The sequence below is a fragment of the Pieris rapae genome, chromosome 2, assembly GCF_905147795.1.
Source record: "Pieris rapae chromosome 2, ilPieRapa1.1, whole genome shotgun sequence".
Classification (NCBI taxonomy): Eukaryota; Metazoa; Arthropoda; class Insecta; order Lepidoptera; family Pieridae; genus Pieris; species Pieris rapae.
In genome coordinates, this window is record NC_059510.1 from 10637383 (window position 1) to 10661234 (window position 23852).

The window sequence follows — 23852 nt, forward strand, 5'->3', positions numbered from 1 at the left end:
CAGTGGCCCAAGATGACCACCCTGTGAAAAACCCAACACGTTACTGGCGTTTCCGTATCGGAACGCTTGTATATACATCGCACTTTTCATTCAGGAAAAACGAAACACGCAAAGCTATTGAATCTATTAGCAGGAGACGGAGGAAACGCGAAGTGCGTGAACACATTGACCGAGTGTCCGGTTTTTATAAGTTACGTGAACAGGATGTTAATTAACTTTCATAACTTCTTATGAAGGATGCCAGAGATAACACGGTCTCATACTTATTAATTTTTATTGTGTGAATTCAGAACACTGTAACACTTATTCGTAAAAAGGTTACATGATTTTTAGACCTCATTATGTTTTTTTTATAGAACACGAAACGGGCAGGAGGCTCACCTGATGTTAAGTGCTAGCGAGTGCGTTGCCGGCCTTTTAAGAATTGGTATGCTCTTGAAACACCCTAAGTCGAATTAGGACGGAAATAATTCATATAGTGTTAGTGCGCGTCATTAACTGCCTCAAAACACGCTCAGTTGTGGAACGATGGTCGTCAAGGTGATACGGATGGAATGTATCATGTACTTACAGCAAGAATTTATATTTCTTTCGTTGGATATTATAATTCTCAATAATAAAAGCATATATTATACAATCTCTAACTGTCCAAGCCAAGGTTCGTCTTACTCGGAAAATAGATATTTTTTTATGTAACGGGCAAGAGGCTATCTGATGTTAAGTGATACTGCCGCCAATAGATACATTACCAGAGGGCTCGCAAATGCGTTGCCGGCTTTTTATATTCATAGGTAGTTAATGCAAGAATTTATTTATTTATTACGTCTATAATTTACAAGTTGTAAGCAATAATGTACTTTCAAAGTTGTTCATCTTGAGGCAACTAGCGAAGCATGTCAAAGACCAAAGCCAATCGGTTAGAACAGCACGCAGCATAGATTAATGGCGACCAAACACGCATTACCACTCAAAATTGTGATTAAATCATTCAAACGGTACCTTTAACGAAATACCAAGTACCGCAAAAATCATAATCACGTTTACTTCCAAATTCATGAACACAGACGAAATTCTGTGTCAGTCGACTGTATCAATAATTTTCATAGATGTCAGATTCAGTCAGATTTCAGTCCTCTTTTTCAAGGTTCCGTTTCATACCCGGCCTGATATATTACTTTTCACGAATACCATTTTTTCTTATGTAAGTGACATGCTTATAATAAGAATAAACTTCTATGAATCTAAGTTTGTCGATGGTTTTTGACTAGCTAAGGTACAAGGACTATGAAATATATAAATTAACTATTCCAGTTTAGACTGTTTAAGCCGCATACTGTATGAAAATAATCTAGATAACGATAAGGGAAACGTGAAACTTATTTATCGTAAGTGGCTATAAAATACAAAGTACCAAAGACCAGTGTTTCTCAATTGACTCAAACATTTTCATTTTACATTTTGAAAATTTATTTACTGTGTTTTGTAAACCAAACACCGCTATAGACCTTAATACACACAAGCAGAAACTTTATTATACATAGCAGACTCGGCCAAGCGTTGCTGTGGCTAAGGTTTTTGTTATATTACATAGTAGTAAATTAATCAAGGGAAACCGTAGGAGAACTTATGTGAAACGTTGGTACCACGACACGGACCTAAACTAAACTACCTTTAACTCAGCGCCATCTGTTAGAATTGTATCAAATAATAAACAAATGTTAATGTTATCGTAATTTTAGTAAGGATGCCTATTTTTTTTGAAAATGAAATATAGCCTATGTCACTCAGGAATGATGTAGCTTTCCAACAGTGAAAGAATTTTTCAAATCTGCCAAGTAGTTTCGGAGCCTATTCAATTCATACAAACAAACAAACAAACAAAAAATCAAACCTTTCCTCTTTATAATATTAGTATAGATATGCTATTTTCAAGCCTGTTGCGATTTATTTGACTAAATAAAATAAACATATACATCTATACAATAAAAAAAAAACATAAAATAAACACATTGGATGTATCCACAAAAGGTTTCACTAATAAAAAAAATATGATACAGAGCAAAGCAAAACAAAACAAAACAATGATTTTAGAAGACACGCAATGAAAATAGGCATCACTAACTGGACGGCAAATGGACGGACTCAATTCTGGTCACGATGGATAGAGAACATCTACTGAAAGTATGATAATAACTTCCAACTTTTATGGGTCTCATGACTCATCTATCTCTTGCGAGCGATTCCCCGTTGGATACATTAAGCTATACGCGAACTATCGATGTTCGTAATCAATTTTTTTATATTTTTTTTTATAGAACCTTTAAAAAAAAATATTTTAAATATTTTTTATTCCTTGTTATAAAAAATATTTTATTGTAATTTTTATTTATATTCATTTTTATTACCTTATAGCACCATGGAGACTTCTGTGCTTCTGGAAAGAGGCTGGCTTAAGTAGCCAGGGCTTTACGCAAAACGGACCAATTTCGAGTCTAGTTGCGGAATTGAACCCACCTACCATACCATACCTTATAGCAAACAGAACAATTAAGAATTGGATTTGACTGTACATACTAGGTTCGGTAAGCAATCGCCGAGAAGTCGTAAAACGAAAGTACCAATTAAAATGCCTGTCGAGGTTTATTTAAAAAACCATTAAAAGTAAAAACTTGGGTTTAGTTGAGTAATGGACGTTTAATGATATTTTACTTATTATAGAGTAATTGCTATCGCTCCTCAGCAAGAGCCAGCTAATCGTTGTTTACGCTTTTATTTATGTATGCCAATTCATCATCAGGTCCTGAAGAATCTAGCAACTATATATAAAAAAAACTATATATATATAAAATATAAAACAAAACATAACATACCGGAATACAAAGAAAACACAATTACCACAATAAAAATCATGCACTTCCAAACGTAAGATCCCTGTGATTTAAAAGAAGACAGGAGAAAAATCTGAGATAAAAAGAGAAACGGAAAAATATGAAGGAGGATTCTAAAAGTGACCATGCTGTTTACTGAAACTTATAGCAAAACAACTATTCATATTGATAAATATTAAAAGACAAATTTCTGTAGTGATTAATTGATAATAATATTCTGTGGCATAAATGTTATCGCAGAATGAAAGACTTAAAAATCTACAATACTTGTAATCTGTGGCTCCCAAGAGCGAATCGCAATGCCGACTTCTACTGTCACAAACAAGTCAGGAACGTTATCGGACGCTACAGACTGCCACCATATGTGAATAGCACTCCTTCGAAAGACTTGGTGAACCCTAAGGCTTAATGGCTGATGTGTTATAGTAGATCTCAATACCCCTTTGATAGCAGCTGGATTGTCTTCGTAGGGTTTGGTTATTGGGATGCATCGATCGACTCAGATTGTTTGAATCTGAGATTGTGGATTATGTTATGAACCCAATAGAGTTCGGGCGTTTAAAAAAGATTGTATAGCTTTCAATAAACAGGACCAATTCAAAATCATGTTTTCCTCTAAACTCAATATTACAATTCAACCGTGCAAATCTTCTCAAGTACGTGATCTGCAAAAAGTTGAACGACCGAATTCTGAGGTCAGATGAAAAGTATTGGCGGCCATTTTCCGCGCTATTCGTGTACATTTAAATATAACCTGTTCACTTTAAAATGTGCCTTTCATATATCTAATATATATAATACACCTATATAATTATACACGTATTTTTTTCTCCTATACCCATATGTCCTTTGGAGGTTATAATAAAGAATCCAGTAGCAGTAGAACTTGTGAAAAAAAATTCGAACTATGACATCTATTACCAGGATATTGATAATGGTAATGACCACCTCGAAAAAAAAGAAGAAGCGGGAAGACTGATTCTGTTGAAGTAGTAATCTTAAATTCTAAGTATGTTGCTTCAAATGAAACTAAAGTAAACTGAAATTGAACAGTTTAGTCTTTTTAAATGTATATATTAATATACTTGCTTGTTTTCTGTTTCATATACATATATTGTCTATGTATGTAATCTGTTTTGGCTCTGTTCTGTCTTAGTGTATCGTCTTATAATATGTATAAGCTGTAAGATTACTTATAACTAAATAAATAAATAAATATATGCAAATAGGAAACCCAACATCTTACAGGAGATCCGGAATAAAATCCGACACAGTCGTAATACCTGCGTGCATAATTGACAGAAAAAAATCGCCACAAAAACGACATTCCAATGACAGGCCTTAGTAGTCTATAAATCTATGGCCATTTGTCCTTTAATTTTGACAGGTCCCTTTTGCGGACTTAACCACTGGGGGTTGCTATTTCCAAATTAATATCTTACGGGAGGTCAAGATAAAAGGCAAGATAAAGATTTACCTATTTCTTGTATTCTAAAATTTATAATTTAGATAAATCGTTTTACTGTATAAATGCGATTCGATGATACATACAAATATCAAGAAAATATAAACTGCATCGTAAATGAGTTTACTACTTTAAAACATTTGCCCTATATCTTGGTTAAATTAATACTACCTATACACACACTAAAGAAACTTCTGTCTTCAAGAGAATATATATAATAATATATTTGTTTAATATACAATAATAAACGATATGATGGTATATGTTTAAGAGGCCTGGTAGGATATATACTGTTTCAAGTTTATAAATCTCGTCCACCTTGATAAAATTCTAGCTATTCGTGTTACAAGACAAAATACCGCACATATAGGTCACATATGACTTACGGTCTGCAAAAGGTCGCATGTCGTATCCATTCAACTTTAATTGACATTCTAAACTATTGTTCAGAAATGTAAAAAATTTGGTATTATTAAATTTAACTAGCTAGGAGAGTTATTGCGAATTAAGGCATTGGTACTCTGTAAAACTCGCAACTGTGTTATATTTTATCAGCGTAACAAAAAAAAACTACAGAAATTGCTTACAAACTGTCGCTGTTAAACGTTACAGAGAACGAATACATTGTAAAACTCGTTAACGGCGACCTATACTAACAAAAAAACACTCGTTTGCAATGAAAGCTTCGCTTGTATGTAAAGCTTTTTTACAGCTCTCGAGAAGGTAGCCCACTTATAATACCCACATGTCAAAGTTATCTTTAAGGCAGAATAAACTTCAAATGAATTCGCCAATACAGAATTTAGCACGATATGTATAATATGTCGCAGCCAACTAGCTTAATTAACAGCCTAGACTTTTAAGTGCGCTATTTAACTAGCGCCCTGAAAGATGTTCAGCAAGTTGATCAAAAAGCCAGGTAATTGAAATGGTTCGATGACGTTCTATTACTTGCTTAGCGTTGAATTAATTAAGTAGTAAAAGGGTGACCAGAATGCTCAATCTGGTCGGTGAGATTTAGAAGGAAGGACAAATGGGGAATGTAGTGGGTACAGATACCGACAAACTTCTTGAGCATTAAATAACCCCCTTATTTAATGCTCAAGAAGTTGGGGGAAAGTTTGCGCTTTACCCAAACGTCAACTGATTCACCAATCACGCCATTGACACCTCACTCTCCCCCCCCCCACACCCCCTCTCCGAGTGAAACCTAAAAATCGCTTCTGCGCAGGCAAGGACATTTGTTCAAGATGTTTGCCGGCACCTATACATAAAAATTTTATTTAGTTAATCTCCCTGTGTCTCCTTATCTGTTATCAGCCTTCTGTATCCAGCGATGCTTTGAACAAATATAGAATTACAAATTATAAAATTTATTGGTCTACAGTTTACTACTAATCATCAGCGTCAATCATTTACTATGTCAAATGCCAAAGTTTATAAAAGGCTTCTATTCGTTACCCTTGAAGGAGTCGTGGCATTTCTTGTCAATTTATATTGTTTGACCACCTTGAGAAGTTAATGGTGCAGTCACGACAATACATAACATTCCAATAGTAAATATTTAAATTGTTGAGATAAAAATAAATTCATAGCGAAAAATAATACACTCATATTAAATTTTCGTGGGATAAATAATAAACATGATTAACAGTTTTATTACCTATATTTATAATTGAATCTGGTCTAGTTTAATGTTTTTGTTGGCTTCTGATTATGTGGGCCCTTGGCCCACCCGCGTCGCGAGCCTATAATCCAATTGGTTTCTACCTGAGAGGCTTACCCTATTTACATATATAAAGTAATTGGGCGCCTAATTTATGAATTCAAACTATCGCTATAAGTATTACATTAAAATAGAATTAATCTTATACATATATATACATATTATAAAAGAAAACGGACCATATACAAAACAAAACCATTGAAACGAACGAAATAGAAATAACGTTAATTAATAGATAAAAAAAGAAAACTTGAACTTGAACATTAAACAAATTACAATTTAATATTTTTCGAGAAAATCTAAATTGTTACTACTGCTAAATAAAATCATTTTTCCTGCTTCTTAATATCACACTCTCGTTAGTAAGGTGGAAGATGTTAATATCTTCAGAAATTGTATTGTTGTTTAATCCCCGAAACATTGGCAAAATTCATTCAATCGAAAATTATATAAAATCTCTTATGTAACAAAAACTCACTGACGAAGATTTGTGTTAATAATATTACTTAACCAAACCCGCCTTTGAAATTGTGTTACATTTCGGGTTCGAATTCCGGAAATATTTGAGATAATTAAAAAAAATACTATATACTAAGTATATTATTATATGTACGCTCATGACAGTTCGGTCTTGGACCCGGGCGATTAGTAATAGCGCCCATAAGCGACTGCCCTCTTTCCACCGTTTTGGACATCCGGCTTACGAAAGGATAATGCTTGCATTTTAATGGAACAATGGCTAGGTATTATAGACCACATTTATCTTTCTTTATAAGGTATACAGACCTACACTGTTGACGATTATTTAAATGAATGCAGGAAATAAATACTATCATGCACCACAAATGTGTTAAAATCTTTACTCGTAAAACTTTATAATTCAATTACTTTAACTAATCTATCTCTTAACATAGTTATATATATAAAAATATTTCAAAATCACAATGTACACTACATTATGATTTTGAACGTCATTAAAGTAATACATATTAAATGCTTCTAAATACTATTTTTTTAATCAATGTATTTTTATTTCTTAATTGAAAATTAAAACTAATTTAGAGTTGGTCCCTGTGGACCTGTGTACCTTTAATGCTGGCAGCATTTCACTGTATTGCGATACTTAAATCGATTGTTAATAATAATAAAAGCCTTTTTTTCGATACACTTAAACACTTCATATGTTTATCATCACTCCAAAGCCCGCCATTTGTCTGCACTGTGCCTAATTAATTAATTAATAGATTGTCTCTGGTTTATGCAACAACTATTTAAATTCCCTGACAGACATTCTTTCAACAATTTATTAACAAATGTCTATATAAAACATCAATCGCCATTAAAATCTTAAACCTAATGAAATGTGAAATACTGATGAAATCTTTTCACCAAAACTTTCTAGATAATATTAATCAATTCATAGAACCGGTTGGTATCGATTGAAGAGTGGAATAACGGTATTTCGTCAAGTGATAGCTGTAATCATAATTAATCTTCTGCTATCCTATGCTCGTCTATTAAGTTCTTCGAACAGTCACAATTAACTCAGCCAAATGGCTATTTCTATGTCGCGAACAAATTAATTATGTATGGATATAATTTTATAGCAGAATCTCAACCCTGAGGTCGTCGGTTCGAACCTCGGCTGTGTGTACATTCGCTTAGGACCCTTCTAGAAAAGTGCGAAACAATTCTTAAAAGGCTGGCAAGGTCGGCAGTATCACTTAACATCAGATGAGCCTTCTAAGACATCAGCAGGGTAGTAGTAAACGCGACCTTCATAATAGGAATGAGAAGTGCTCTGTATGAATGATCATACTTAGCTTAATTCATTTCCTAATGCATTTTGTCAAAGACGAAGGTTGTCAAACAAAAATGACAATCGTCTCGATACTATGCGGATCTAAACTGGAAACATTTCGAAAGTACATACTTGGTACATTTTAGTTCGGACCAGATTATGCAAGTTATTGGCATAAACAAATAATTGTTGCGCAATTGTAGGTTGCAACGCACAAGATGGGGCACCTTTCTCCGTATCGCTTACAATATTAAATGTTTGTAACGAGGAAAACCGTTTAAAAACATTAGAATTTTTCCAAATTTCCCCTGCAAACCTTCAGTTCAGGCACTTATATTTTCCGCGAGTACATATAAATAAATGCTACATATTTATAGTGGGCTTAATTTAAAAAAAAAAACATTAAGTGTCCATCTCAAACCTATAATGACGAAGAATTAACCGTTGTTATCAACTTATCTCCAGATAACATGTATCCCAAAAACCAAACCTTACGAAGACAATCCATTTTTGGCGACGGATAGAATGCAATCTCTTCGCTCTTTACGATCATATTTGATAATCAATGTAAACCAAATAAAGTAAATAAAACCGTACAAATAATATTAAAATATACATGTCTATGTTTAAAACATCAAATAGCTTTTTAATTATTTTAAAAACTGCCGAAGTTAAGATAGGATATTGGCACAGTTGAACTGTTATTTTCTATTAGCTATTACAATCCGTGGATTTATGGTTATTGGTTAACACATATTTATCAATATTTGGATTAATACGTCTATCTCAGATGGTCAGAAATGGATTGAGATAAGTTATTAAGTTAAGGGGGTAAAATCCTATGAAACGTGGTTCAAGTTAGTGTTACTATGGCAACGGTTTTTAATAACATACCAACTTCTCTCACTAACTTAATTTACTACGAAAATACATGCAAAACTGCATACAAAATGCATTCACGTGTAAATGACACAAAAATGTATGGAATGCCAGACACAGGTAGAGCACGGGACTCGGTTTCTTGCCTTTTTTCAACACCTAATCGATGCGGTCGATTAAACACATAGCCCAGTCATATTAGGGGTTTCACCTAGGAATGAAAGATAATAAGCTGCAAATTGGTATGAACCTTTGTTTTGTCATTCTAAATGTTGTCTCAAAAGTCACAATCGTTATCGTGTCCGCGTCTCAAGATATTCAAGGTCAAAGGTCACAAAAATCGGTTTTTCGCGAATATCTGGCTTCCTATCGGTTAAATGAGATTTGCATTTATTATAAAAGTTGTAGGCTATAAAATTCCCTACAACTTTTGTTTAAACTTTTTTTTCATACGACCAACCGTTTTGAAGGTAGAGCGCGAAGTGCACATCGTACAGACATAAACCTGTACAACTGTCAACACTTCCACCAACAAGTGTAGCAGCTCATCAACACATAAAACGTGTCTACTACCAGATTCAAACGTGGTTAGGGAAGGACTTAGAACCTCAAGAATGGGGCTGGATGCTTGAAAATGAAATCCTGGAGCCCATACGAACGTTATTACCTCCAGCACCAGCCGAACTACTAAACGTAATATTTTGCAATTGCAAAAATGGTTGTGGTTCCCGCTGTGGATGCAGAAAATCAGGGCTACAATGTTCTTTAGCTTGCGGCCAGTGCAACGGACAAGCTTGCCTCAACGCTTCACTGTATCCAAGTAACCCCGATGAAGAAAATACATATGATCCCGATATTCTGGAAGGTTTGGAGATGAACATGACAGATAATGAGGATGATGACAATGAATCGAACATTTTTGAGCGACAAGAAGAAGAAGAAGACGAAGAAGAAGAAGACGAAGAAGAAGAAGATAATTAGCTTCCATTTCCAATTTCATTACAATTAAAATCAACAAAGATACTTTTGATATTTGAACTCACATTTTGATAAATGTATATTATGCCGTATTTAATAATAAATAAAAATATGTGTAAAATATATACTCTTACTATCATTTTAACTTAAAATAAAACTAAAATATATAATCCAGAATTAATAATATTTTATACTTAAATAGTTAAATATGAATAATTATATATAAATAATCAAGTTACTTACTTTAATTTAATATAAATAATTAATAGTTAGAACATAAATAATAGGCATTGTTTAATAATTATAATTATTGTAAATAATTGACTTTATAACGTACTGATAACCATAACTCACGCTTGACCTTGCATTAGGCCGTATATGACTGTACGATGTGCACTTCGCGCTCTACCTTCAAAACGGTTGGTCGTATGAAAAAAAAGTTTAAACAAAAGTTGTAGGGAATTTTATAGCCTACAACTTTTATAATAAATGCAAATCTCATTTAACCGATAGGAAGCCAGATATTCGCGAAAAACCGATTTTTGTGACCTTTGACCTTGAATATCTTGAGACGCGGACACGATAACGATTGTGACTTTTGAGACAACATTTAGAATGACAAAACAAAGGTTCATACCAATTTGCAGCTTATTATCTTTCATTCCGAGGTTGACCCCTTTTCTTACCTAATATGACTGGGCTAACAGTTAAACGGTCAAATTGCTTGGGAAATATTGGTATTAGTTATTTCGTGCCTACTTTGAGATAAATTAAGGTATCACACTGTTTTTAACAAATTCATACTAAGAGAAGAGATCAATAATTAATCCTCTTATTAACTCAGTGTGTATATGTTATTATACTTTGTGAGAGAAATGTATCAGGGGCACTACAACCTTAAGGAAGGGTTTTTGAAATATGTTCATGATAATCTGTCAATATAGGCTAGTACGAGCGAATGTAAAATGCGCACATTAAGAAAGTCCCTTGGTGCACAACCGGGGACCTACAATCTCAGAGATGGGAAACGCACGCTGAAACCACTGGGCCATTGACAAATGATCATGTGACAGATACAGAAATCTAAGGCCCAGACAATTTGTTATTTTAGTATAATTAACATATTATTCAATATTAGTTCGAAACAAAAATTATTTCCATGTTGAGTTTTCTATTATTGATAATATAATAATATTTATTATTTTTATTACACTACAATTTTACTAATATACCTAACTAAGTTAATAAATTAACTATTCACTAATCACATCCCCAATTACCCTTATATTCCCTTTACCAACAAGAAAATTCAATAGTCGATACTTAATACATATATTACTCTTCAATATAATTTAACAACTACCAGTTATTGGCGTAAATATATTGCGGTATTTCCCAGTTTTTTGTCAAAAGGAAATTAAAAACTAAATCGCAATTAAATTTAAATATGAAACGTTTTATAAACACGTGTTAAAAGACGTCAACTGTAATTACTGTCTTTTTTATTGAGAATGTATTTCGGGCATTACTTTTGTTTAAGTAATTATATGTTTAAAACGTGGGGCCAGATATAAAAAACGCCTTTATATCTAGAATAAACATTTAAATGTATTGAGAACACTACGTTTAACTAGCAATTTTGTTTAATTATTAATAATGAATTGTTTATAATTCACAATTTTCGTAACCTACATAGTAATAATATAAAGAAAACTAAAAGAAATTTAAATTTTGGTCCCTGTGGCCGTACCTTTAACGCTGGCAGCATTTCCTCGCTGGATTACGATAATTATTCGAACGAGAAAAGTACCAGCTCTGGAGTCACCGGTACTATCTACCAGGCACCGACTTAAATCTTAAATAGTCTATACTCTAAAGGGAACTAAATCGAAGTTGGAGTAATTTTAAAAATAGTAAAAAAAAATTCTTCCTACATTCGTTAATAAATTAAAGACGAGAAGCTCTTTATTACAATTCACTACTGTTAATATATTAGCTACATTACTATAGTGCAATGTACAATATATGTCTAATACATTGATTTTTGACATACGGCAGTGAATTTTACTAAGAGCCAAATGTGATATATATATATACATACGTACCGAAAACAAAGTAGCCAACGGAAGCTAGTGCATTCCAAATTCAAATAATCCTTCGCGTACATAGCGGTTGCCTTAAAAGGCTGACGAAAATTAGGCCAAGACATTCAGGGCTCCATCGATCACGACAGTTGCGCAAGACATTGATCCAAATTCGATACACGATTTGTTAAGTATGTGATTTATAAGTTTAACCTGTCAACTTATAACAGACATCGCTAAAACACTGTACTAAAATACTACTATTTCTAAACGAATTCCACTTAGGGTCCATCAAGAAAAGAGTGTACCAATTCTTAAAAGGCCGACGTCGCACTTGAGAGCCTTCGGGTAATGTGAATGTCAATTGGCACATCACTATAAAGGCCTGTATTCACTTTGATTAGTGCGAGTGCACGTGATAAGTAACTGACATTGATTAGTGCAGGTGTGTAGTGCAAGAAGTGTCCAAGTAATGTTCAGTGGCTCTGTTAAGTAAATTCAGTTGTCATTTAGTCTGGCTGGCAAACTGCGAGTGACGACGCACGCGACGTCACTACTCGCAGTCCACTCGCAAAACAATAGAACACGCTTCTAATCACTTTACTATACAGACAACTAATCACCTGCGCTAATCAGTCGCCGTCCACACTTGTTTTCTCCTAATCACTAATCACTAGTCAAACTGAATACATGCCTTAAGAATCCTTCTGCTCGTTCGCCGCCTGTTTTAAAAAAAAACATTTCACAGTAATTTCTATCTATTTGTACCAAGAGAGCTCCGAGGTCGTTTGTACAAGTGTTTCATTGTATTGATCAAATAATATATTGTAACGAAAACAAAATAAATTACAAAAACATGTTTGAATATTTGCCTAAAAATTTTCTTATAAATTCCAAGAAAAGGCATAGTGTCTCTAACTAAAAATATAAACGTTTCGTTCATTAGAAATAGGATTACAATGTGTGAGATTTAGGAACCGTTATGTAAAATATTATATATGTAATTTTATCAGTTTTTTTCTGAAATAGATTACTTACTTGGCTTACGAAAATCATATTCTACATGTATATATTTTCATCATAAAATCAATTTAAACGATCTTTCAAAATGGATAGATAAACTACTCAATTCCACCATATATTTTTTGCATTTACCCTATATTTAAGAAACGATGACAAAAAATGGTAAGAAACAAAGTACTTTTTTGGAATTTGGAAATTTTTTTGGCAAGAATTTGGATAGTTCCAATATTACGTGTGTCAGTGTTCCCAGCTCTTCCGTAACAGAAATCTAATAGTAAATTCCATAACAAAGTTTTTAATTTGTTTTTTTTCAACTCGATACATATATGTATACATAATTTCTAAGGGACTACAATTGAATTTGATTTAACGTAACCAATGTCGTAGTAGACAGATAAACAAAACGAGAACAGTTCCAAATGCTCAGTTTGGGTTTAAATTTAACTCTGAAAAGTTTTAATTATGTAAGCGGCAACGCTTATCTAACCAATTTATATTCACGGCCAAGTCAAGTGTTTCAGATAAAACATTGAAACCTTCGTTTTACAGTATCTCAGCAATGACTGAAGATAACTAATTAGGGGAAAGAGATAAATGTGAATTCTCATGTAAGACTATTTAGTTTTTGAATTAGATTAATATGTTGCCGTATTTGTATCTATATTTATTTACTTAAGTAAACACATCATACCTAATGATATACATATATGTTATTGCATGTGAGACGGATTTAGTTGCACACTGGCTAAATTCACAAGAATTCTGCATTACTTATAATTACTTAGTTAAAAAAAGGTTATGGTTTTTGGTTTTGTTTAAAATAAGTTTTCTATTGTATAAGTATTCATTGACTTACTGTAAAAATCGGAATTAAAAAACTAATATTATAAAGAGGAAAGATTTGTATCCATGTGTTTATATAACGAATTGGCTCAAAAAGTACTGGACCGATTTTGAAAATTCTTTTACAATGCTACATTATCACTGATTAATATAGGCAGAATTTTATTTGCAAGAAAAAAATACACAAACACTACAATAATGTTACCCAAGTTGTAAAAAATGCAATATATATGTAATAAAAATTGTAATATATATAGAATAAAAATACAAGCATTTTTTCTAAATCGTTAAGCAAACAATTTCTCTATAGACCATACATATATCAAACTCGCTTTAAAATTATAAAATTTTACCGTCGCTATAGAGAATATACTGTAGTTGTCAACTTGATTTACTTTATATGCAAACAAGCATATACCATATGTTATAATAAACCCATATTTTAAGTGTATGTTAGCCATAGACACACACAAGAACGCTGGTGTGGAGGCTCGGGCTAGAGGAGGCGTTCTAGAAGTATACTGACCGATATGGCTGACCACTGATCTATTAAAGTCTTTAAAACACGATATGAAAGTGTGGCTTGTGGTCAATCCTCACAGGTTTCGTTGCGCGTGGGCAAACCGAAGCACGTCATTTCCAAAGAATGTGCAGGCAACAGCTGTGCAAATGCGCCCAAAACATATCACTGGGGTTTTACGTTGATAACATCCTATTGTACAAGGATGTTAATTTAAAACTTAGTCCAAAAGATATAAGTACTTTGATAACACGTATTCAATACTGCAAGGTTTTGGTATGGTGGCGATAGTTTGTAATTTAATTATGGAATTTTTCAAAGAAGATTAAATTAATAATCTATTTACGAGCTAGCCTACTTGCTTGCCTCCTGAGATACGCGAAATAATAGCAGACCCGTTTCGACCGATATTGTGACTGCGGAAGAGTTGCTGCATCTGACAGATGACAGACTCTTCACGACTGATGGCCAATTAAAGTAGAGGCACTAAAAGAACATAAAAGTTGCAAAATCGCCATGTGGTATTTTGCGGTATTCAAAGTTTTTATATCACAATTCTGGTTATACCCGCATACCCTCGCAACGTATTGTGATTCATTTCTTTGTTAAACAACCTTTACATTTTCCGTTTTATGATATTGACACGACTATCTAATCAGTAACGCCACTACACTGTTAGTTATGTCTTATGACGCTGGTAATAGAGTTTAATTTGTGATAAGTGCACAGTAGCTGTGTACCGATAAAATAACAATGTTCGGGGCATTCCACAGTTTCCTTTAGAATGATTTACTGTGCAAATCCTGCTTTGGATCTCTTTACCTCTTCATATCAGACGAGTCTTTAAATTCTACTTCGTTTGAGGACTTCTATTCTGCCTCGTGATAAAGATTAGTTTTTCTTTGCATTCTAGTTTTAGTTTCATTTCTAGTGATTCATGTTATTTTAAATTTTTATTTAGTTGTGTTTCCCCGAGTGAGTCGGTACGCAATAAGTTTTAGTTTAAATATTATGACATTATCCGGTCAATACATTCTTGAAGCCTTGTTGTATGTACAAAGAAATTAAATGATTTTAAAACAATTAATGGTGACTTTAGAAGTTAATAAATAACATATGTTGGTGAAAATCAATCGTGCTAATTTACTGGGCGTCAGATTTAAAATTACACAAAATAGAAATTAATTTTATTAATTTTTTATTTACACGACATAGAACTAATTGGAGTGTATGATCAACCAGGCTCCAGAAGATAAACCACTCCTTATATGGAAATTGTATTCGTTTTTACAACAAACTCCCAAGCGAATTTAGAGAATAATAATCACTAAATAAATTCAAAGCCCTCGTTATAAGTAAATTAATCAATAAAGCTTTTTATAACTCTACGTCTACGCCTTTGACTTGCGAACTGGTAGTAAATGTAAATTTAGAAATAATTTAATTTTTTTGACGTTCATAAGTGTACTTGTTTAGCTATATGAATAAAGATATTTTGATTGATTGATTGATTGGTGCCAGGCTGTTCCCTTAACTATTAGATTGACCATTATGAAAGAGATACAGAAATCTGACGCCCAGTAAATTAGCACGATTGATTTTCACCAACATATGTTATTTATTAACTTCTATCCCGTAATAATTTATAGGCCGCTAGTCAAAGAACATTATATGTATTATGGCAACCTTTACAAAGCAACGCAATACATCTCAATTGTTCACTTGTAAATATGGCCCATTGTGTTCAACACCCATTCTAGGTACAGAATGAAATTTCCGTTTGAAATATGAAACCCCAGTGCTGGAAATGAGTTGGAATAATAAACATGTGTTAGGTATTGCACCGAAGTCAATTAACCAAGTGACCTGCTTAACCTAAAATGCATTCAAGAGAACTTATTGTTCGAGTTTAAAAATTTATTTATTTATACTTTATTGCAATACTAATAAAAGAAACACAAATAACACAATACAAAAAAATTACAAGGTATGCAACAAGCGGCCTTATCGCTAATAAGCGATCCCTTCCAGGCAAAACCCTAGTAAAAAAAAATATGAGTGAAGAAGTGCATAACCCAATGTTATATAAAAAAAATGTAGAATATTAATACTAAAAAGCTAATCTAAAGAATTCATTAATAGCGATGCAAAACAAAAGAAGTGAAATAGAGCTGTGTTCGCCTAGTGGCATGGCAATGGCACCGTGCACATTTTCGTTTATCTATTGGCTATCGGCAATGGACTAAAATTAAACTCAAACTTTATTCATATAGGTACTTATGAACACCAGAAAAGATGATAATTAATTTTAAATTTACATTTACTACCAGTTCGTAAGAGACCGTAGAGAAAGTAGAGGGGGATGAAGAACTGGCAAGAACTGCGCCACTGTTTATAATCGCCATTTTTAATACAAATTCTTTGAACTGGAGCAAATCAATCCCAATCATTTATGTACTTTAGTGATTATTTATGAATATTTTGAAAGGGTTAAATAAAGCGAAAATGAACATACATTTCGTTTTTACTGTCATTGTTAAAAGGGTTGCTATCACGCTCAACAAAGATAAGTCGAGAAACATCACACGTTCGTTTCCGGAGAGATAACTGCAGATAAGAGGCCTGTTAAATGGCACTTTAATTATAACTTGTGAATGAGGACACTATTACTTTCTTTTAAATGATGGAGGCTTGAATTACATACATGCATACATAAATATTTTTTTTTGTTTAAATAACTATTTCTCATTACAAAAAAAAATATTTTATTTACGTGAGAAACTTAATATGTATGTATACGGGCGAGATACACGTCGCCATTTGCCGTCTTAATTTTAGTCAACTGTGTTCATTGTAACATGCATCTTTACTGCCTTTTTGAATTTGTCAATCAAATATTTAAAGTAAATAAACTGAAATTTTCCACCATTTTATATTGTTCCTTATTTAGTGATGGTGATAAAAGACACCACTACAGCGCTACAGCCTTTGGCCTTTGTTATGTGATCAGTTTTTCTTTCGAATAGGTGGTCTTTTGTCCCTGACAGACGCTGTCGACTTTTGGCTCGACGACATGCCCGTTTCTGGTGTTTCACAATGGTGGTCCTGGTGCACAGCTGGGGTGGTCATTATTCAAAAACTTTAAAATTTGGAAATGCTCGTCAAATATCAAAAATGATTAATTTTTATCAATTTTTCATGCTAAAAAAACAATCGATTAAGTAATTAAAAATCGATTTTTTAATGCAAAATGTCACATCTCTAATAACCAATAGAAAAGTAGAAAATGGATGGTTTGTTTACGAATTTTAATACATTACACAAAATTAAAAAAAAATACTTAGACGCAACAGTCTAAGTATTTTTTTTCAGTAGCAAGCAGGATTGCAGCCAAAATCACTTGGAGGTGTTCCAATCAACGTCCCCCGAGACAACTACATAATCAGTATCATCAAATTCGTGTCTATTATTTCTAAGTCGTTACCGCTAGTTATAATATACATACATCGTGTCTCAAATAAGTATTATGCGATGACAAAGCAAGAAGCATGTACATACATACATTTCATAACCAGTAGTAATTCAAGTCTAATGACGCATTGTATGAATGAACGAGTGGCGCTTTGGAAAACCAGTTCCAAAAGCGATGTAGAGTTAGGAATGTACTAATAATATCTTAGTATGAATATATACTTATTTCAATTAATAATAAGAGTAAACAAAATGCAAGCAATCATGGCAGACTTGAAGCCAAAATAAGCCATTTTGTTTTTACCAATAAATTGTAATTTATAATTCTCGTTTTCGATAATGTCTTTGACAAAAGTGTCACCTAGATATACGAACACTTCAATAAGTCAAGATAGTTTTTTGTTAAACCAGCGTTGCAACCTCACTATTGTTATCTTAGTTATAATAATGTTACATAATTAAAGCCGGTTGTACCCAGCTTCAAACAAACATTACATTTAACATACATTTGAACAAATCTGCAACAACTGCCACCGAACTTAATTCGCTTCAAACTTTTTTTAACTACTAACCGTATTTGCTACGAGTCGTTATATATATTTTATTATAGTATTAATAGAACAGTCGTTAATTAAATTGTAAGGATCAACGTCCTAATCAAGCAAATTCATTTCGATAATAAGAGAACATATTAGGTTCATTCAAGAAATAAGCGAACGAAGCGAAAGGTCCAGTACTTTTTTTTTATTGGTTGCATCTCACTCACTCTGGAATTGAGAGACATGTTTTATAAAAATCATAATCAAATTCACATATTGGAAGATGCACAGGCGCGGCGGAACAAGCGTTTTCAGCGTTTTCGTCGAAAGGAATCTAATAAAATAAAATACGTTTATTTTGGAACATAAGATCATCTAGGTGTCACTTATTCTACGCCAATCAATTCGAACCTGTAGGCATCCCTACTCATCGGCAAAGAAGACAGAGGGTGTAGGCCGAGAGAAAAAGCCGGCGTAAAAAACTCTCGGTACTCTTTTAAAAAAGCAAATCATCAAACAATATTTAAAACAAATATATCAAATTAATTAGAGGGAGCCTGCCCAGCACTAGTCCCAGTCCCTTTTATCAACTAGATAATCAATAACTTTATAGTTAGCCTTAATCTTTGTAACCTTCATTTATGTAGTATAAATATTAATGATTTTCTTTGTTTGCCAAATTGGCAGTTCTATTCGAAAATCGTTGAATAATTGACGTATGTATTATGAATTCTCAAACAATTTTTTCTGTTCTCTTTAGAATGATGATCTCAATACTCAGGTAAATGTCATCTTTATAATTTCCGCGAAATTTTGAACCGCAGACAATTAAATTTGTAATATGCTAGGAGGCAAACACTCGCACCGGTAGAAGGCTCGCAAGTGCGATACCGGCCTTTTAAGTTAATGAATATTTAAACAATAGGGTAAAATTGTATACATTTAATCAGTACTTCCGGCAGATCACTGCCAGTTATAGCAGTATAAATATAATATATATATTCCGACTTGATATCGTACTCATTTCAAGGCCATATCTGACCCCCGAACATTACATTTGTGGTTAAGACCCGAATGGTCAATCCTAGGTTCAAAAACGTATGACGTCATAGGCTTCTAGTGCAGAATGCTTGGAGCCGTGACGGCTAATGCTGGCTAAAACAAAAGATAGGCCCAGTACAGTACAGTAAACCCCTTTATAACACGGTACTCTTATAACGCCTTCTGATATTACGCGATTCCAGTCCCTCGTATAACACGGTTTTTCTCCTATATAACGCGTGGTTTTACACGTCATAATTCAGTACTGTGACAATTATAATGATTTGTACGCACTTATTTTTTACATAGTTATTTATTAATCCGATTTCAAATCCCCTTGAATCGTTATGCGAGAATACGCCTATCGAGGAACTAATTTACCGTGTTATAAGGAGCCATTATATTGGCTAAGTAAAACTGACTAAATTAACAAAACGATAAGAATGTCACAATAATATTCGATCTATAACCTATGTTTTGCGTCATCATTTACGCACTCCAAAAGTATAGTTAATAAAAAAAACGAAAGAAATCTTTTTCATATTCAAGTATATTTAGTTTGTAGCATCTGGTATGCATTGACTACTTGAAAGATTTAAATAGTTTCTATTCCCAAGTGAGTTTAAAGATTTAAAAATGGGTAAAAAATTGTATGCACGTCACCACTTTTGCCATTTTAACAAAGTAGATTTAGAACATTAAACTTGAAATGTCAAGAAAAATTTAAAGATAACGAGTAATTAGCATTTCAATGACAACTACGTCTTGTAAGTTACATGACGAAAACTTGAGAAAATAGTGTAATAGTAAATATCGTTTCGTAGGTTCGTAATTCGGATGTCTACGAAAAGAATTTGTCTATGTAGACAATTGAACACTAACACAATAGGACAACACTGAACAGTGCTCGCAGTTATGATAATGGTTCAATTCAAAATGTAATCTTAAAATTTTAACTAACACCAGTTTTTTTTTAAAATTAAAAAGATATTTGATATGTTTTAAACATAGACATGTATACTTTAATATTATTTGTACGGTTTTATTTACTTTATTTGGTTTATATGGATTATCAAATATGAGTGTAAAGAGCGAAGAGATTGAAGTCTATCCGTCGCTAAAAATGGATTGACTTCGTAGGGTTTGGTTATTAGCATGCGAGAGAGATCGATCGACTGTCACGGTCTGATCTTAGATTGTTTTCAATCAGAGACTGTGGATTAATTCCTGATAATGTATATGGGCATTAATGTGTTATAACACCACGCTACGACCGAACATACAAAGCTAGTTTAATAAGAAAACAGCTCAGTTATCAAAACACATGAACTTCAGTTTTTAAATTGCGATGCGAGTTTAAAACAACACGTCACGCTCTCAAAGTGGGCATTTAAATAAAAACTATTTCACCAAAATGCAAATATTCTCCTAAATCTACTTGATACGGCTTTGTAATTTTTAATTCTTTACTTTCGATATTATTACTGTTTCAGCGGTTTTGTGATAACGTAGCTGTATCAAGCCTTGGGCCTTTTGATAATTTTCACAGGCGATCTGCGTTCTGCGCACGACACTTGATTATGATCACTGTACTAATTTGAATATAAGTCGAACGCAAACTACTAGGTTAAAGAATATGTTAGTTTTTTAATTGAAAATCAAAACCACTAAGTAATAATTAATATTTCATGCATCTATTATAACTGGTAAATATATAAGTACATCTTTCATGCGCGAATATTGTATCTGATTTATTATTTTAAAATTTCACTAACATATGTCCTTAATGGTTGCCGGTAAGGTAAATAGGTGTCACTCAAAGAATGCTAATTGTCAATTTGACTTTGACACAAGAACCGGAAATGTTAGGGGCGTTCCGGCGTAAAGCAAACGTAGTTGGATTTTAGCTCACATATAGTCTTAGTCTGACCGATTTCAGATTCGTGTAGTTCGATGAGTGTTCTGAAGAATTGTTTGGGATGAGCCCTCCTGCCTCGTTTCAGCATTGTACGAGCCGTATGAATTCTAAATTTCACCAACATCACCTTGATGGCTGGAAATGTTCCACAGTCCGTTTCACAAGGCATTTTATTTTGCGAACTAGCACACTGTGGAATCGAATACCGGCGGGGGTCTTTATTGAGAGATACGACCTTTAACTATTCAAAATTCAAACGTACGGCCCTTAAACGCTGGCAACGCAACCACTAAAAATGGGAGTCTATCGGCTGCGATGACTGCCCTTTTTGGGTGTCCCGCAGGCTCGTTTGCCCGTGTGCTCGTTTTATATAAAAATATTTGTTTACAAGATTTCTTTTACATTTGCGAAATTTCGCATGCCTACATGATTTGTCACCCCAGCTTGCACCTGTAGACTGTGCGGTGAAAAGTCTGGGCGCGTCACTCTCGGAGAAAGTGTACTACAAAGTGCGGACCCCAATTGGGTTGCGACCTCGAAATTCAACGGCTGCGGGCTTTTTTGAACTCCTCGAACCGGTTGAGAGCAACGCTAATGCGATTTTGTGCTCTACGGTAGAGTCGCGACGTTAGAAATCAATTCATTTGAAAATCGAATGTTGGATTTTAAATGTTTTCTACAGATTTAATTTAGCGGTGTATTATTTTTTATCTGTAATGAATAGCTTTTTCTGTGGTTCTTACTATTAAGAATCTATATTTTAAATTCATTGTGTTTGTCTTACTTGTTTAACCGTAATATTTCATTTCTATTTAGATTTATAATTAGATTTTGCACTGAAAATTATAATTTCGTTAAGATGTTTATCATTAAATGATTAACACAATGAAAGACAACCATGTTTTCTCTGGATAAGCTTTAGACAAACCTACATAGATAAGATTAAGCATTGTGTATGATATCTGTTATCAGGTGTAGAGATCTTATATGATTATAGGTTTTTGTAGTGACAAAATTTTACTCTTTGAAATCTAATGTAATGCCTATTCCAAACTAACACTAGATTATATTATTTACTGAAACAAAAATTAATAATTTTAAAATAAAAGTGTTACCTGGTTCTTCTTTTTGTATAGATATATATCTAGAAAAGATGATTGACTTTTAATTATAAAATCTGGTACTGGCTATTATCACTTTATATTGTATAAACTTTGTTTAACAACACTCTTTTAACAAGATTTAAAATAAGCCACAAAGCAAGTCACTTGGATAGTATTGATTGAGCTTTGATGAAGAGTAGAATGTTTTAACCACAAAATAGTTTTATTTTTCCTCAAGGAAAAATATTGGTGTTTTCCTATATAATATTGTTTAGGCTGTTTAAGTGGAAATAAAACATAATTATAGTATAACCTAGTATCTTGACCACCAAATTATAAAATTAGTCTCTGAAGCGACCAAAAAACGAAAAATTGCTTGGTGAATATACCTAAGTATTTTCCCAATTTATTGTCTGTAAGAACAATTTCTTATTTTATATCTCGCTTTATTTTGAATTTTATTTCAAAATATATTTGAGAGGCAAATATGAATGTAACATATCATTTCGAAACAAAAAATAAGATATAAAATACTATTTTCATATACCTAGGTATTTAGTAAGTATAAGATTATACAACGCTTTAAAGTTGAATATTTATGATTTCTTACTTTTCGCTTAAATTAAAAAAATAGAAAACGTATCCTGCAAAACTATTTAATTAAAATTTCTTACCTTGACTATTTCAGCGATTTGCGATTTTCGAAAGAAAATCACAACGAAGCAAACGCAAAACAAAACTATATCACTATATTATTGTAGGGGTCTTAATGAGTCCACTGTCCATACTCCATAGAATTGATCTTTACAGAATTTTAAATGTATCGAAAACAATCACTGACAAAAAAAACACAGTTCAACATTCGCTTTGGAATGCTCACATTTGAAGCCGCGGCTCACTTGGAATGTAAAATATATGTAAATTTAAATTAAAACCTAAGTATCGCTCCATAATAAAGATAATTTCATGTATTAGCTTTGTTAGTAAACTTAACAGAAAGTTTCCGAGTTAAGATTTTATCGACACTGACTGTCACTTCACGCATGCGTCACCAATAAACACACATCCGCTACGCTCAACGAGCAAAACAAGAATGTCAAATTCAAAATGGCGGTCGCATAGTCACTGTACAAAATGCATACACTTTAATCCTACTAAATAAAGTAGCACGTGCCTATGTTGCAAGTTAAAAGCTTATGATGTTTGTTCAACTTAGTTCCATTATAATGCTTAGTAATTCTTACTGGCGAAATCAGATGGCACTCCTCAAATTTTTATATATTTTAAATAAAATAACATAATGTTTAGTGCTATTTAAAACGTTTTCAAGAATTTTATCAATCAATAATACAAACTGCATATTAATGCGGTATGTTAGATTTATTATATCCGTAATATAATTAATTATGTGATACTTAATTATATTATATTTTTTCTGAGTGGTATCATGACGATGCAACTAAAAATATCAATTAATACGATGACAGGAGAAATAATTAAAACAATAAAATGTAAGTAACATATTAGACTAGTGCTATAAATAAATACTTTTTAGCTAGATAGTTTAACCCAA

The 23852-nt window shown here is 32.8% G+C and overlaps 1 protein-coding gene across 1 annotated transcript in view; it reads right to left on the reverse strand.

Annotated features, from left to right (window-relative positions):
- The window catches only part of LOC111000669, a 50977-nt gene extending 27615 nt beyond the window's left edge, over positions 1–23362 (reverse strand). Inside the window, exon 1 of the mRNA XM_045632342.1 lies at positions 22954–23362. The gene's annotated coding sequence lies outside the window, so the exon portion shown is untranslated. The remainder of the gene's footprint in view (positions 1–22953) is intronic.
- Between the last annotated feature and the right edge of the window lie 490 nt (positions 23363–23852).